Below are 14,195 nucleotides of genomic sequence, written 5' to 3' on the forward strand. Positions count from 1 at the left end.
CAGCAAAGCTGCTGCGTAATATTATCAGATGAATTCAATTAATATAATCTCATTTCTCTTAAGTGCTGCTTCTCTAATTAAGTATGGAGAGCAGACCTCCCACTGGTTAACAAAGCATCACAGAGTGTGTGAGTCTGTACGGCAGCAATGCAAACACACTCGGCCTAACTGTGTGTGTGTTTGTGTTAATCCACGTGTCTGTAAGGCTTGCGCACAATCACAGACACGCTCACACATTAACAGAAGTGGTAAAGATGAAGAAATATCTGGAGGCTGGTATAATTAGGGCCAATTCAATTGGACTCTGATACTTCATTATACACCTGCCGACAACACCAGCGATTGATGGCCATATTTTCTTTCACCATTTCGTTTTCTCGCTCATTAATGGTGTGGAATTAATGAAAATGGCTCAGAGTGGCCTCGATCACCACTGGAGAACAGCATTTCCACTGCATAATGTGCAAGTTAGCTGTGTGAGCGAGTCTGTGTTGGTGAACTTTTCACCCGAGGGGTCTTTGTCACATTTATGATTTTTCTATGATAAAGGGGGCTTTGCTACATATAGGACTCCACCACCAGCTGCTGTCGCACACATGCATGCTGCACGCTGCACACATGCACACATGCATGCTGCACGCTGCATGTTGCATGGTCAGCCAACGCAGGATATGGTGTGGAAGCCTGGCAGCATTATCTCACTCCCCACTGGACACCTACACAAAGTGATGATTTATAGTGAATGTAAGTCACCATGTAGTGCCCAGTCCTGCTGTCCACAGTGTAGCATAGCAGCGACATCAAAACTGGCTGAAGCTTTCACGTCAAACCTGCAACATTATTAGAAATGAGTCTTTCTGCTGAAGTTACGAAACATCTCATAACACTTCTGCTAAACTTGGTTATAGTCTGTTTAACAGACCATTTAAAATATATATACTGCAGTTACTGTACAAGAAATGAAAAACTTTCATTTTTCAAGTGAAGACAGGAGGAGACTGTGTCAGTCATCCCGACTCTGACGTCTCTGTGTTCTGTGTGAATGGAACAAAGGAGCTCCACCAGAGTGTGGAGCAGCCACGTCTGTATCCTCAGATATTTTATATTCCAGGATATATGTAACTACGCCAGAGTTTCCCAGCGTGTGACAAACAAATTTAAACAACCATGGTTGTGGCGTACAAGCCTCAGTGGGCGTCGCTGGGCTGAGTTAATGTCCTGAATGCCATCTTCCATTGTAAACAGGAGCGCGTGTGGTGCACACTCCTTCCTCTGCAAGAACCATCCAGCTGCTGACATGCTGAACATTTCTACAACATCTGACTACAGCACTCAAACTACGAGTCCCAAATATAAGAAAGTATTTTAATCTCAGTATCGCCTCATAGTCATACTCATAGCCAGTAACAGTGAATAATGATACTGATGGGTTTTAAATGTTTTTTTTTTGTGTTTTTTATCTTTATCATGAATGTCAAATAGACTGTGGAGGGGCATGGTCTGTGGCAGGAGAGGGGTGGAGCCAAGGGTTCAGGGTGTGGTGTCAGGGGAAGGCTGACCCACACAGTCGGGCTGTATCCCAATTCAGGGTCTGCAGCCTTAAAGGCCGCATTTTAAGGCCGATTACGTCACAGCGATGCGACGAAGGCTGTCCCAATTCAAAGGCTGCTCGAAATGCGGCCCTCAAATGCGTCCTTCATTTACCTGAATTTTAAGGATGTGGCGGTGTAGTCTTCATGGCCCAACATATCCCAGAATGCATAGCGCGGCGGTGGGTGTGGATAATTTTGCCGAAAAAAAACGGCGGATGAGGGGCGCCCGAAGAGTAAACTTTAAGTAAGTACTGAATATTATGTCACTTATTTATGTGCAAATGTTTAATAACGAAGAACATTAAAACATTCCTGTTGGCCACATGTCGGCAAAGTTATGTGACATTAGTGACGTTTGTACTAACTTGGTTTCAAAGCCTTTACTTTAAAATATACACCGTTCAATAGCTGAGCTTAATCTTACAGAGAATGATCAAAGCTCATGTAGAAACAAACAAACAAATGAACAAAAGATTTTCTCCTTCATTTCTGTCAAACAATGCTGAAAAGTTTCCAGCTGTTAGTATCATGGTTGCCAGGCAACCTGGGCAGCGCGACAGAGGCTAGACCGTCCCATTTCACAAGCCTCGCACTTCCGGCCTTAGCGGTCTTTGAGTACGCGGCCCTTGTGGACCGTTAAGGCTGCGTACTTTAAGGCTGCAGACCCTGAATTGGGATACAGCCTCGTTCTCCATCACCCGCTCATGCCTCCCCTGTTTTAGAGAGCTGTATGCTGTGGAAGCCCGTCTCCGCCACTAAAAAAAAAAATTTCAAGAAAGATAACTTTTTTTTTGTTTTAGTGGTGGAAACGGGCTTCACCCGAGACTGGAAATATTGTAAATAAACAACCAAGAGCCTCCAAGTGTGTGAGCTGTGGGTCCTTTGCATAACACGGACCTTTGTATAGGCAATAATTCAGCCATACACATTTATTAGACTGGATGATAGATATAAAGATGTAAATTTTATAATCACCTGCACTGATAGTTGTGTTATTTACTTTACTGCATATAGTTATATCGTTACTTCATTAGTTATTTGATATTCTTTTTGCAATATCCTACTGTAAACTACTGTAAACTACTGTAAACTACAATTCTTATTGTATATTATTGTATACAGTGCTCCCTCGCTATAACGCAATTCACCTTTCGTGGCCTCACAGATTTTTTTGTGCAATTTTGCACGTTTGTTCGTTCTGTATTTCTTTTTTATTATTATATTGCATTGTGTTCTGCGTCCCGATTGGCTGTAGACCATTGTCAATCAGTCTCGTGCTGTGTCTCCTGTACAGGACAGAGTGCGTTCAGCTTGTCAAATTTACATAAATCTTCGATCCCAGCAGTGTGACTGAAGTGCTGCACTGTATGTTTGTACGTTTGTCGATGAAACGTCGTCACCTGCGCGTCTTTGGTTTTATTCTATAATACTGAACTTATTGTTCTAGGTTTGAACTGTGAGAGTTTAAATAAGAGAGAAACGTGTGAAAATGTCCATGCCTGTCTGAGTGTATAAAGTGTGTAGTGAGGGGTTTTACAGCCTTAAAACATCTAAAATAATTGTAAAAAATAAAGTTGGCTACTTCGTGGATTTCACCTATCGCGGGTTATTTTTAGCGATAAAAATAACCCGCGATAAACGAGCGACCACTGTATCTTTATTCCTTTGTTGACTTGCTGCATTGACCATGTGTATAACGAAATAATTTCCCTCTGGATAAATAAAGTTCATCTTATCTTATCTTATCTTATGTCATCTGTCTATCTGCAAATAGAGAGTAGCATGCATACCTACAATCAAAAATGAATGCACATGTACAGTCACATGTATTGATGCTTAGTCGGGACACCACAGTGTCACATTTTAATGCAGTGGATCTCCCTTCAAATCATGTTTGATCGTGTCTCCTGACCAACACTGAGTAATTTATAAAAGGGACTGACTTTGTTTTTGTGTTGGTGCCACAGACAGTACGTGATCTTTGAAATATATATAAACATATATTGTTTTTTTAATCAAAGTGAATCATGTTGAAAAGGTAAATATATGTTTTCTTGTTTTACAAAAGAAGCAGTCTAATGTACTCTATTCATTTTCTCACAAGGCTGAAAAATAGCTTTGTGATACAAAGAGGTTCAGTGCCCATTCTTAAAAATGTAATTAGGACAACATCTAAAAATAGGCTGCACACAAACTGTGAAATTCCTCTTTGAAGGTTGGATTTGACAGCTAAGTCAGTTACTGGTCTTCATGTTTGATGCTCTGTGTTCCTGGTGTTTGTAGGTTTGTGCTGAGTTTCACCGAGTCACAAACATGCGCTGGACACAGACACACACCACGACCCGACACAGACAGAAGGCAGCGGTAAGATATCAAGGGCAGTGCAGAATATCCTGAATGTTTGTGATCATCAGGTGAATAAAGATAAAGATACATTTGTTACCACTAAGTTTCACTGATCACTCACGTTTGTTTGTTTAAGACTTGTGTCTTTAATGCTGAGAACATCTGTTTCTATCCAGATCAAAGCTTTGATCCAAACCACAGTGTTGTAAATAACTTGAGCTGATTTTTGTCACATGACTAAGAAACGGGCTCTTTTGAATGGGAGTGACAGAAAGGTCATGATGACACCTGTAAACTTGATGCACTGAATCAACTCTTCTTCTTTTCTCTTCCCTTTTAGGAAGCAGCTGTCAGTGTGAAACACTCTGCAGCTCCTCCAGTATATCTGCATCACAGAGACATGTAATGTGAGTGTTATTTGCATGACCTAACTTACTAACAGTGAGGCAACACTCCATGCTTTCTGTGGGTGTTTTTACCCGAGCAGCTACCATATGGCCCTGGAAAAAATGCATCCGACCCTACCGACCATCGAGTAAATACTTTGTTACTGAATATTTTGCTACACTGTCAAATTAACTCAAGGCCATGTTACTTATTGATACTGTGTCTATTCCAAGTGGGATGAGACAAACATGACTGACACTCCAGTTGCCCTTCTCCCAGTGGTTACTGGCAGACTGTCCAGACCAGTCCTGCGCATGGCTGTTGTGGTGGAAGGTGACTTGGTGATATTCCCAGATTTGCTGATGCATTTGCATAATTGTTTGCTCTGCATTTAAAGCACCCCAGGAAACTAATTCACACATTTACCTTTGTCCAAAAAGCTACTGTGAAAGTTAGATAATGTAAGTGTATGTTTGGCACTACATGTCCACAGACACACTCTTTTTACCTCAATTTCTTATCTTGCAAGTTTTGGTTATTTGAAAGCTAATAAATACCGTTTTGTTTTAAAAGAAAATTATTTGTTTCTTTTTTTTCACATTTTGAGTTTCATTTGCATTTTGAGGAAGATGCCTTTAGGACTGATATTCTTGTTTGTTTTATCTATTTTTGAAGATATAAGGTAGATGTCTCAATGCGTGCTCAATCGTCCAGGTAAGTAAATCCCAAAAGGTTGATGTTCTTCCCTTTGCCCTTAGCAGGCTCGCTTCCTGGTGCTCTTGTCCATGTTAGTGATTGATTGAGTTGAGATTGTAATTACATTTTAATTAATTGTAATTACATTCTGTTGCATCAAAATGTTAAATTATAAAGAACATATAGACATTAAAATAATATATTAATAAAATGAATATATAAAAATACATTTTAATTCCCAATAAAGCTCTGGCCCCATCTGTGTCGCAAGTTTCACCGACATCGCCACGCCCGCAATCGCGGACAAGATCATCACCGCTACCTGCAGTGCGGCCGGCGTCCTCGAACCAAAGCTCCGAGACCCCCTGCCCGCAGTCAGCTTCTTCTTCTTCGTCTTCCTCTCGGTCTTTCGAGTCGCCTTGCGAGCCAACAGCCTGGCAAAGTTGCAATGGCATTTCGTGGCCGTGATCCTTTGGGGCCACAAACCCATGGTCCGGCACCTCGTCGTTTTCGTCCTCTCGCCCCGAGTAGCGCTCCTCTTCTGTGAGCGTTCGGGCTCTTGGGTCGTTCTCCTCCGCGTCTTCGTCCTCCGCCTCTTCTTCGTTCTCCTCTTGTTCTTGTTCTCAGTCTTTGCCGACCCTTAGCCCTCGATAGTAACGGAGCGCCCTCCCCTCCCCCCACAGCATACGCCAAAAACAATGAGGACGATGACGACAAAAGCGGTGCACCTCTACCGGCCTTAGCGGTCTTTGACTCCCACGGTCTAGTGCGTGACATTTGTCTTACTCTTCTTCTTTCTCGTTCGCACCTTGTTGTACAGCGCGCACCCGGTCCCCCGTAACCAACCCCAACACGCTTAGTACCCACAATACCCACTCGTCTCATCACACGCCACTCTGTGTTTTTACCGGGGTATTTCGCCACCCCCGCCGCCTTCTGCGCTCTCTTAGCCCAAGGTGGGGGATTTCGCGACCCCCACCCACTCTCGGCCCACTCCCAGCCCGTGTGGTGGTGGGGATTTCGCGACCCCCTCTGGGCCCTGTCCTAGCCCGTCGGGGGGATTTCGACTTTTAAGTTAAGAGTAAATAAAAGTTTTAGTACCTGCACAATTACACTTGAAAGAGATGATTTGGTTGAATTAAATGTTTTGAGGTAATCGGTTTCAGTCAGCATAGTCAGGTTTACACTGATGTTCTTCATGTGCAAAATAACTTTCTTCAGAATCTAACCTCTCATTGCAAATATGCAAGAAAATGACAAAAACATCAAATGAAATGTTCACACACAAACACGCAAGAACGCTTCATATACGTATCATCTCACTTGAGCACAAAAATGTGACCTGTATGATTATATATATATATATATATATATATATATATATATATATATATATATATATGTGCACATATTGGAGATGTGCAAAGCAGCCGGTATTTGTAGCTATATTTGTATTTGTTGAGGGGGGAAAAGTATTTGTATTTGTATTCGAGTAAAATTCAAGATAGGCGTAAAAATCCATTTTTTTGCATTACACTTCTAGTTAATGTTATAGTGTAAGTATTCTTTAATTATATCCATTATAATAATTATGGATATGCAATATTAGTTGATGTTTTTGCATAAATCCAGCAATGAACATGTAACAAGGAACGTCATTGAAACAAAAATAACAACAGCCATTGCCTCATCCATGCTTAAACCAACAACTGATAAAATACCATTGTGAACATTATGAACCCCACCACCACCCGTTCTTGTTGCAGGACGCTGAACAGACAGTGAAACTGACTTGCAGGGGTAGAACATGGCTGTGATGATGAATTGGTGCTTGTGGGGGGAGTTGGCAGACAGTACCAGGAGAGGATGCTTTAAGTGCATGTGATTTCGCATAACAGATGTTGACAGATGTTTGATTTCTCTGCCTCTGCTGATCTGACTTTTGTACACATTACATATCAGTTTGGTTTCATCTGCAGCATTGAGTGTAAAATGCTTCCACACAGAACTTGATCAGCAGCAACACTCTTTTCCATTTGGTTGACCATGTGGGGAGTTTCAGCTAAGTTAATGAGTTCATGAGGGACAACGGGAAGCTCTGCTAAGGTTAACTAGCCTATAGCCTACATCTTGCTGTCTGCAAAAGACAGAGTAACTTAAACGTACATATAACTCCCACAAGTGCATACAATTCGACACAACTACACAAGCATTGTTTTATCCCTTTTAACCGAACTTTAACGTTACTCTGTCAGCAGCCTATTATCTAAATCCAGTCCCCAACCTTTTTTGCGCCATGGTCCAGTTTATGTCCGACAATATTTTTACGGACCGGCCTTTAAGGTGTTGCGGATAAATGCAACAAAATAAAACCAGTACCGGTACCAAATAAAATGTATTCATAACACACGGGAAAAGACACAGGGAAACTGAGGTAACGATAAAAACAATACATATTAACGATAAAAAACAATTCTGCTGCCCTCAGGTGAATGTATGGCTATTCACCCTATGCAGAGAGCTTAACATAAGAGGAGATGGTTCCAGGAACGACAGGACACCACGCTTTGTCTTTGTGTCTTTAACTGAAGACCGTTTTTTCCTCTTTTAATTTGTAAGACTGTGAACATACAGTAAAATAATACGTAAGCAGTATCGACTTATTTTGTAACCAAAAACAGAACTTAGCAACATAGCTTTTCTTATGCTTTACATTCACCATAACTAGTTCAAATAACCTCTTAAGTAACAGGAAAGTAACAAATCTTACAGAAAATAAAGCTACACATTGATTACTTACAGATTATGGCTCAACAAACTCCCCAATGATGTAAACTGGACTTAAAGTTGTGCAGCTTGTTTTCTCCTCCAGGCATTTTCTCACACTGCCTGCGTGAACTTTGCCTGCTGCTTACAACACATCACCAAAGGGGGCAGTGTAGTGCACACAAAATAACTAAAGAAGAAGCCACAAAACTCAGGGGGTAATACTGCCCTCTAGTGGGAAAACTGAGAAATGCACCAGCCAAAGAAACCCAATAAAGCAACAACAAAGGGGCAGAATACCAATAAAAACCCTGAAACGACTCACGGACCGCTACCGGTCCATGGCCCTGGGGTTGGGGACCGCTGGTCTTAATTACCGAGCTAACAGAGTGACGTAAACAGAGCGAACATGAGAGCACCTGACTGCAGATGTCAATAATGCAGCGTAATTGATTAATCTCCCGATCTTTGCAAAAGTCATAAACTGCCTGTACCCAGTTAAGGTACAAAAAAATCTATTCAACAAAAATAGTGATGCAGTTCAGCCTTTTATCGCTCAGCCGAGCCTCTCTGTTGCTGTGTGGAGCAGCCTGTGTCACTCACAGTGATGCTGCACTGTCGAGCGCAGATCCACTGAGCGCAGCGCAAGCTAGAGAGACAGAATCTAAGCTCGTGGCAAATTGAACCTCCCCCACCCTCATTCAGATGTGGCGTTTGGAACTATTTTGGTCTTCATGTGAAGTACGACCCTGAAGGTAAGCGCGTCATGGACAAATTTCTCGATCAGATAGATTTGTTTTTTTATTACTTTGTTGTTTCAGCAACATTAAATTTAAAAACTGTACTTTTGAGTTAAAATATATATTTATAATTTTAATAAATGACAAATTAAAAAGGCATGAACATTTTTTTGTATTGAAAAAATATCGAACCGTGACACCAGAGTATCGAACCGAACCGAACCGAACCGTGAATTTTGTGTATCGTTGCACCCCTAATATATATATATATATATATATATATATATGAAAATAACATATCATTGTTTTATACCCAGATTTGGGCTGAAACTTTATTTATTTATGGAGAGCATTAAAATTACAATTTGAGCTTCCCCACAGTGATGTATTAACCATTACAGATACATAAAAATACCATCACTAAAAATTGAAGGCAGCTGTGGAATAAACCTTCCACAGGGTGGTGAAAACAAACTGCAAGCACTGCAACTACAAATGATAAAAACAGTGCATGCCTTGTGAAATCTAAAAAATTCAAACGTATTGAAGTGATGATGTCCCCCCTTCCTCTCTGACAGCACTGTCATAAAGTTCGTCACGTTTGCCACCATCCTTTATATTACTGCCATCTTGTGGTCACAGTCAGCTATTGTCACTGGAACTTGTTTCATGCTCATAAGAAACTGTAGCTCTCTCTGTTATACAGGCTTCAGCTGGGCGAGCTGAGAGGCCAGCAGCTCTGTTCTGGTGGTTTGTGCACATAGAGGACAAACCTCTGGCCTTTAACTGATGGAAGACCAGCATGTGAGGCAAGCTGCCGCTGGCTCAGCCTTCACTGTTTCACATGATCTGTGCTTTGTGTGGAAACACAGCTCGTGTTGGCAAGTAAATTAACTTCAGTGATTTGTCATCATAACAGATCAGTTTCCTCTGGTTAACTTTGACCAACATGTGTGATGTAGAGAAAATGGAGGAGACGGCAGCTCTGACCACGTCTGATGTAATCAAACAGGTGACCAGGTGGGATCAGGTGCAGAGATTCCCAAACTTGCTGGAATATCATTGTAACCAGCTGTTTTTGCCAACACTAAAGCTTAATTTAAAATCAATATTTTAATCCCACCTGTAAATATTGACAGTTAACCATGAGTCACACTCATGAACAACTCTTTAGATTTCTTTCTTTTTTGCTTTGTTTGTTGGAAACACGCAGATGCTGGAGATCAAGCAGAATATAAAGTATTTAAAATGAGCTCGGTCTTATATGCAGCAGTAAAATGAATCCATTTAACACTCGTGAGGAACATTTTTCTGCAGAGTATTTATATATTTTTACTTAATAATTATACAATTTTCCAAAAATATTGTTTTATGTTCAATTAATGTTTTATGTTAACAAATTCGTGTCACTGTAGGTTTATAAAAAAACCCTGATGATTAATAAATAATATGTAAATGTTTTTTTGTAATTACAGTAAATTTTGATTTAAATAGAAATCATTGGGTTTTACAGGTCTTCAGCCAAGACGGAGAGCAGAGAGGTGAAGATGTCCATGCAGATTTCACAAAGCTGCATAAATAGTTACATTTTAACCTGATCGGTTTATATTGTCTCATTGTTAAATAGTGAAAGAAGCCGTGTTTGCATATTTTCAAGTTTCAGATCATCAAACTCATTTTAATTTCAAACTTCTAAAATCCAGAAAGTCCACGTGCTGAGGCTCAGACACACTTAGCTTCATCAGGACAATGATCCAGAATACACCAGCACGTCCACCAGAACAACAAATAAAAGTTCAGGGTGGTCTGATCATAGTCCTGTCAAAAACAACTTAAAAACTGCAAAAAACAATTTACTGTTTGATGACCTGACACATGCAAGACATTGACCAGAAGAAGAAGAAGGTGGTGCATGTTCTTATTCAACACTGTCTGAATACATGAAGGAAAATAAAATGAAAGTGAAGCGTGAAAGAAAGAAGCACGGCCCTGCCATCCAATTACACTGTTCGTGTTTTATAAATTGGGACATTCGTGAGACAAGCTAATAAGAGAATAGAACAGACTGGCTGACCCAGAGGTGTGTGTGTGTGTGTGTGTGTGTGTGTGTGTGTGTGTGTGTGTGTGTGTGTGTGTGTGTGTGTGTGTGTGTGTGTGTGCTTAACAACATTACAGATCCATGTATCCACTGAATTCATGGGATGTAAAACATGCTCAGAGCAGCTGGACTTATCCAGGCTCAGGGAGGCTGTTATAGGTGGAGAAGGTGGAGCCACATCAACACATACTGTGGAAACTTTCACTCGAACATGAGCCACTAACTTGCTCATGTTTTGAATATGATCAGTTTCTTTACACTTTCTATAAAAATGTCAAAGGAACAATCTTCTTTCTGAACACAGTAATTAATATTATTTAAAATGAGGGAATGAAAGCCTGAAGTTCAAAAATAATACAGCAGTGATTTAAGTCATGAAGGAGCAGGTCACTGATGTTTGGAGACTGTGTGGTAACATCCAGCCTGACCCTGCTGCACAGGCCGGCTCTGACTTTAACAAGCATGTTCTCACTTTAAGGAAAACTTTGTCCTGCTCTGATTTCTCGCTTGGCTCTAGGCGAAGGCGGTCGCACTTTTCTCCTCTCCTCCTCCTTCTTATCTTCCCTGCTTAGCCTCTTATGTCCTTGTCCTGTCTCGTGTGTATTACTTTCCCTGGAACACTCTCTCACAGTCTGTTCTCTAAAACCTAAAAGAGAATTATTGATTTGATCAACTAGTCTCTGAATGCTATTGACACCCTTTTCTCAACGAGAAGTCTGGGCTCGGGTGAGCCTGAGTGTCCGGGTGGTACTTTCCCTGCCGGATACACGATGGACGGGTGGCAGAAATGGAGGGTCGTGTGCCTGGCGGGACTGTCGATCGAGGACGCTGAAGATATCTACCTATTCGGAACCATGATAACAGGGTTCTTGCTGATCGGAGCTGGCTTGGCCCTGGCTTATCGGAGAATTAAGAAAGCGGAACCGGCTGTTCAAACCCCCACAAGGCTGCCCGCTGGGATTGAAACGATGGGACGAGGCGCGAGTTCTCAAAATGGGCTCACTGAGTGCAGTACGGATACGACCTTGGAGAAGTTTACGGCTGCCGTGAATACTCAGAATAACACCTCTGAGTGCAAGTTTGATACCATCATGGAGAAGCTCGCGGCTCTCCAACGGGAGATTGAGAGACCAGTGTCGGAGTGTTAGAACAGCTTTGAAATTCTCATGAGCTGTTCGCACAAAAGAAAAATCTCCATCTTATTGCGGATACCCCTTCGGCGCCAGCTGTGGGCTCAAGGCTGGAGCCGAACAACAACACCCTGATAACGACTGTGTTCAGACTGTTCTTCCCACTCCATGCAAGGCCACCTGGGTTGGCTGGAAGACTGTTTACTTAGCCTGATAGGGCGAAGGACACTGTCTCAGCTGAACTATGGACACGCACACACATACACTTACACTGATAAGCACTCACACATCCCCCCTCCCCTTCCAATGCCTCCGATGCTTGTTGCCTCCTGGGAACACGAGGCGGGTCAGAGCCCACGCTGGAGAGTCAGCGCAGTGGCAGGATGGCTGCTGTGTTGCCTGGGATTACTCCTCACCCCCTACCCAACCCTGTTGCTGGTCACGTGCTCTATAATGTTGTGCTGTGGACATTTATGTGCAGAGGAGTTTTTTTTTTTTTGTTTCCTGTTCTCATGCTGTCCTCCTGTAGCCCAGCATGAGTAGAGGTCTCTTTTTTTCCTCTTGTACTTTCCCATTGTAGTGTACATTGCAGGGCAACCTGCCACTGCATGTGGCGAATAAAATTTGAACTTGAACTTGTAACAGATGATTTCACTGTGACAGTGGGTGTGTCGGCTCCTAAAATCTAAGAGAAAAACTATTTTGAATTTGTTGTGGTTTTTGCCTGTAAGTGCGTTGTTAACTGCACAGTTAACTCAGGACTAAGCCATCTGAACAGCCCTAACTCCAGCTCACTGTTTGGTCATTCTTTAATATTTGCCTTTTTCTAAATATTGTCTCCATTTTTATTTTTTGTTATTTTCAGCTCTTTGTTCCTGCCTTTCTCTTTTCTCTGAGCTGAACTGAACATGTCTGTGTTCTGTAGCATCAGCAACAACACGATGGTTCAAACAAACTACATTTGAAAGGAGTGTGGTGGTGGTGCGCTGTGCGTGTGTGTGTTTGTGTGCTTGTGCATGCCGAGAAACTCATGAAGGCAGTAAAACTGCTGTGGTACAGGATGCTGATGGTTCTGGGTACTGAGACCTTTGAAGCTCAGATAGAAAGAGTTTCCTCCAGCAGTAACAACCACTTCACTTTATTCTTACACATCAAGCACAGAGAACAAGAGGACACACAAACGAGGGTTTCCAAAGCCACAGACTGTTTGGGATCGTGCTGTAAATACATTCACTCATCTTCTTAACACCTCAGCGGCTGTCTCAGCTGTCCTGAGGTAGGACACAGCCTGAACAGGTGACCAACAAACTCAGCCTCCCAGCCTGAGCCGTCTGTTTAAGCATGTATATTGTGTTTGAGATGTCATCAGGTGCTTCATACACACTCACATGGAGACTGTAGGTTATATAATAAACAGCCATTAATTAATTTTATGTGGAAAGACAAATGGCCCCGAGATAACAGACATGCACAAAACTCAGAATGTGTGTAATTATTAAATCACTTGTTGTTGCTTAAGCAGAGATAAATCACACGTGTTTGCATAACACTGTTTTTGCTCCACAGTAAAGCTCGTGCAGTACTCTCAGCTGTACTATCCACACACAGTGTTTCACTATTACTGTTGTAAAGACAAGCAGAGAGTGAAAGGAACACGAACGGTTTATTTCTCCACACTCCTCAGTGTAATTCCAACGGTAGGTGCAATAGACAGGAAGTGTTTAAGTATCCGTGTGGTATGGTAAAGATTCATACCTCCTCAGTCCAACCCTTCCACCCTGGGGAGTGCAAAGGAGCTTGCACAAGCAAATTTAGCACATGCTATTGACTTAAGAGGACTGCATTTTCCAAGGCAATGCCTCGGAAAAAAGGGAGAGAGAGACAAAGGAGGATTGAAGAGGAGCAAGGGAAAGGCAAACCAATATACAATGATGGAAGAGAGAAATATATGGGGGGTATGCTTAGCTGCAGTCACCGCGGTCTGTTCATATGGATAAACAGAGGACGGGCAGACGGATGGATCCTACAGAGGGTTTCAACACAGCACACAGTCAGAGGCTTGACCACAGCCAGCTGTTCAGATACTGAGTTACACGTTTCTTTCTCTCAGTTTCTGAGACAATCATCAGAACATGTCCAATGCACCTGATCCACATCAGCACACACCGAGCATCAGTTTGCATGTGTGCCCAGGTACGTCCAACACACACTGGATAAAATACTTATAATACCACAGAACATCAAAACAGATGAAGTACAGTACTGATACTGTAATGCTGTATTTTTTGCTTTTTTAAATATTGCAGTGTTACAATGACGAGCTGCTCACTGCGTACGTGTCTATTTCCTGGCAGGAATCGGTACAAAGCTTTGCATAAACAGTAGCTGTGGAATCTGCTACACTCAGTGAAGGATGTGGAGGTTTGTACTGTGACAAAAA

The 14,195-nt window shown here is 42.0% G+C and overlaps 1 protein-coding gene across 9 annotated transcripts in view; it reads right to left on the reverse strand.

The window, feature by feature from the left end:
- The window catches only part of LOC146382158 (RNA binding protein fox-1 homolog 3-like), a 530,501-nt gene that overhangs the window by 142,673 nt on the left and 373,633 nt on the right, over positions 1–14,195 (reverse strand). The gene's annotated exons all lie outside the window — the stretch shown is intronic.

This window comes from Perissodus microlepis, chromosome 8 (genome assembly GCF_051167445.1).
Source record: "Perissodus microlepis isolate ML-2025 ecotype Zambia chromosome 8, ASM5116744v1, whole genome shotgun sequence".
NCBI lineage: Eukaryota > Metazoa > Chordata > Actinopteri > Cichliformes > Cichlidae > Perissodus > Perissodus microlepis.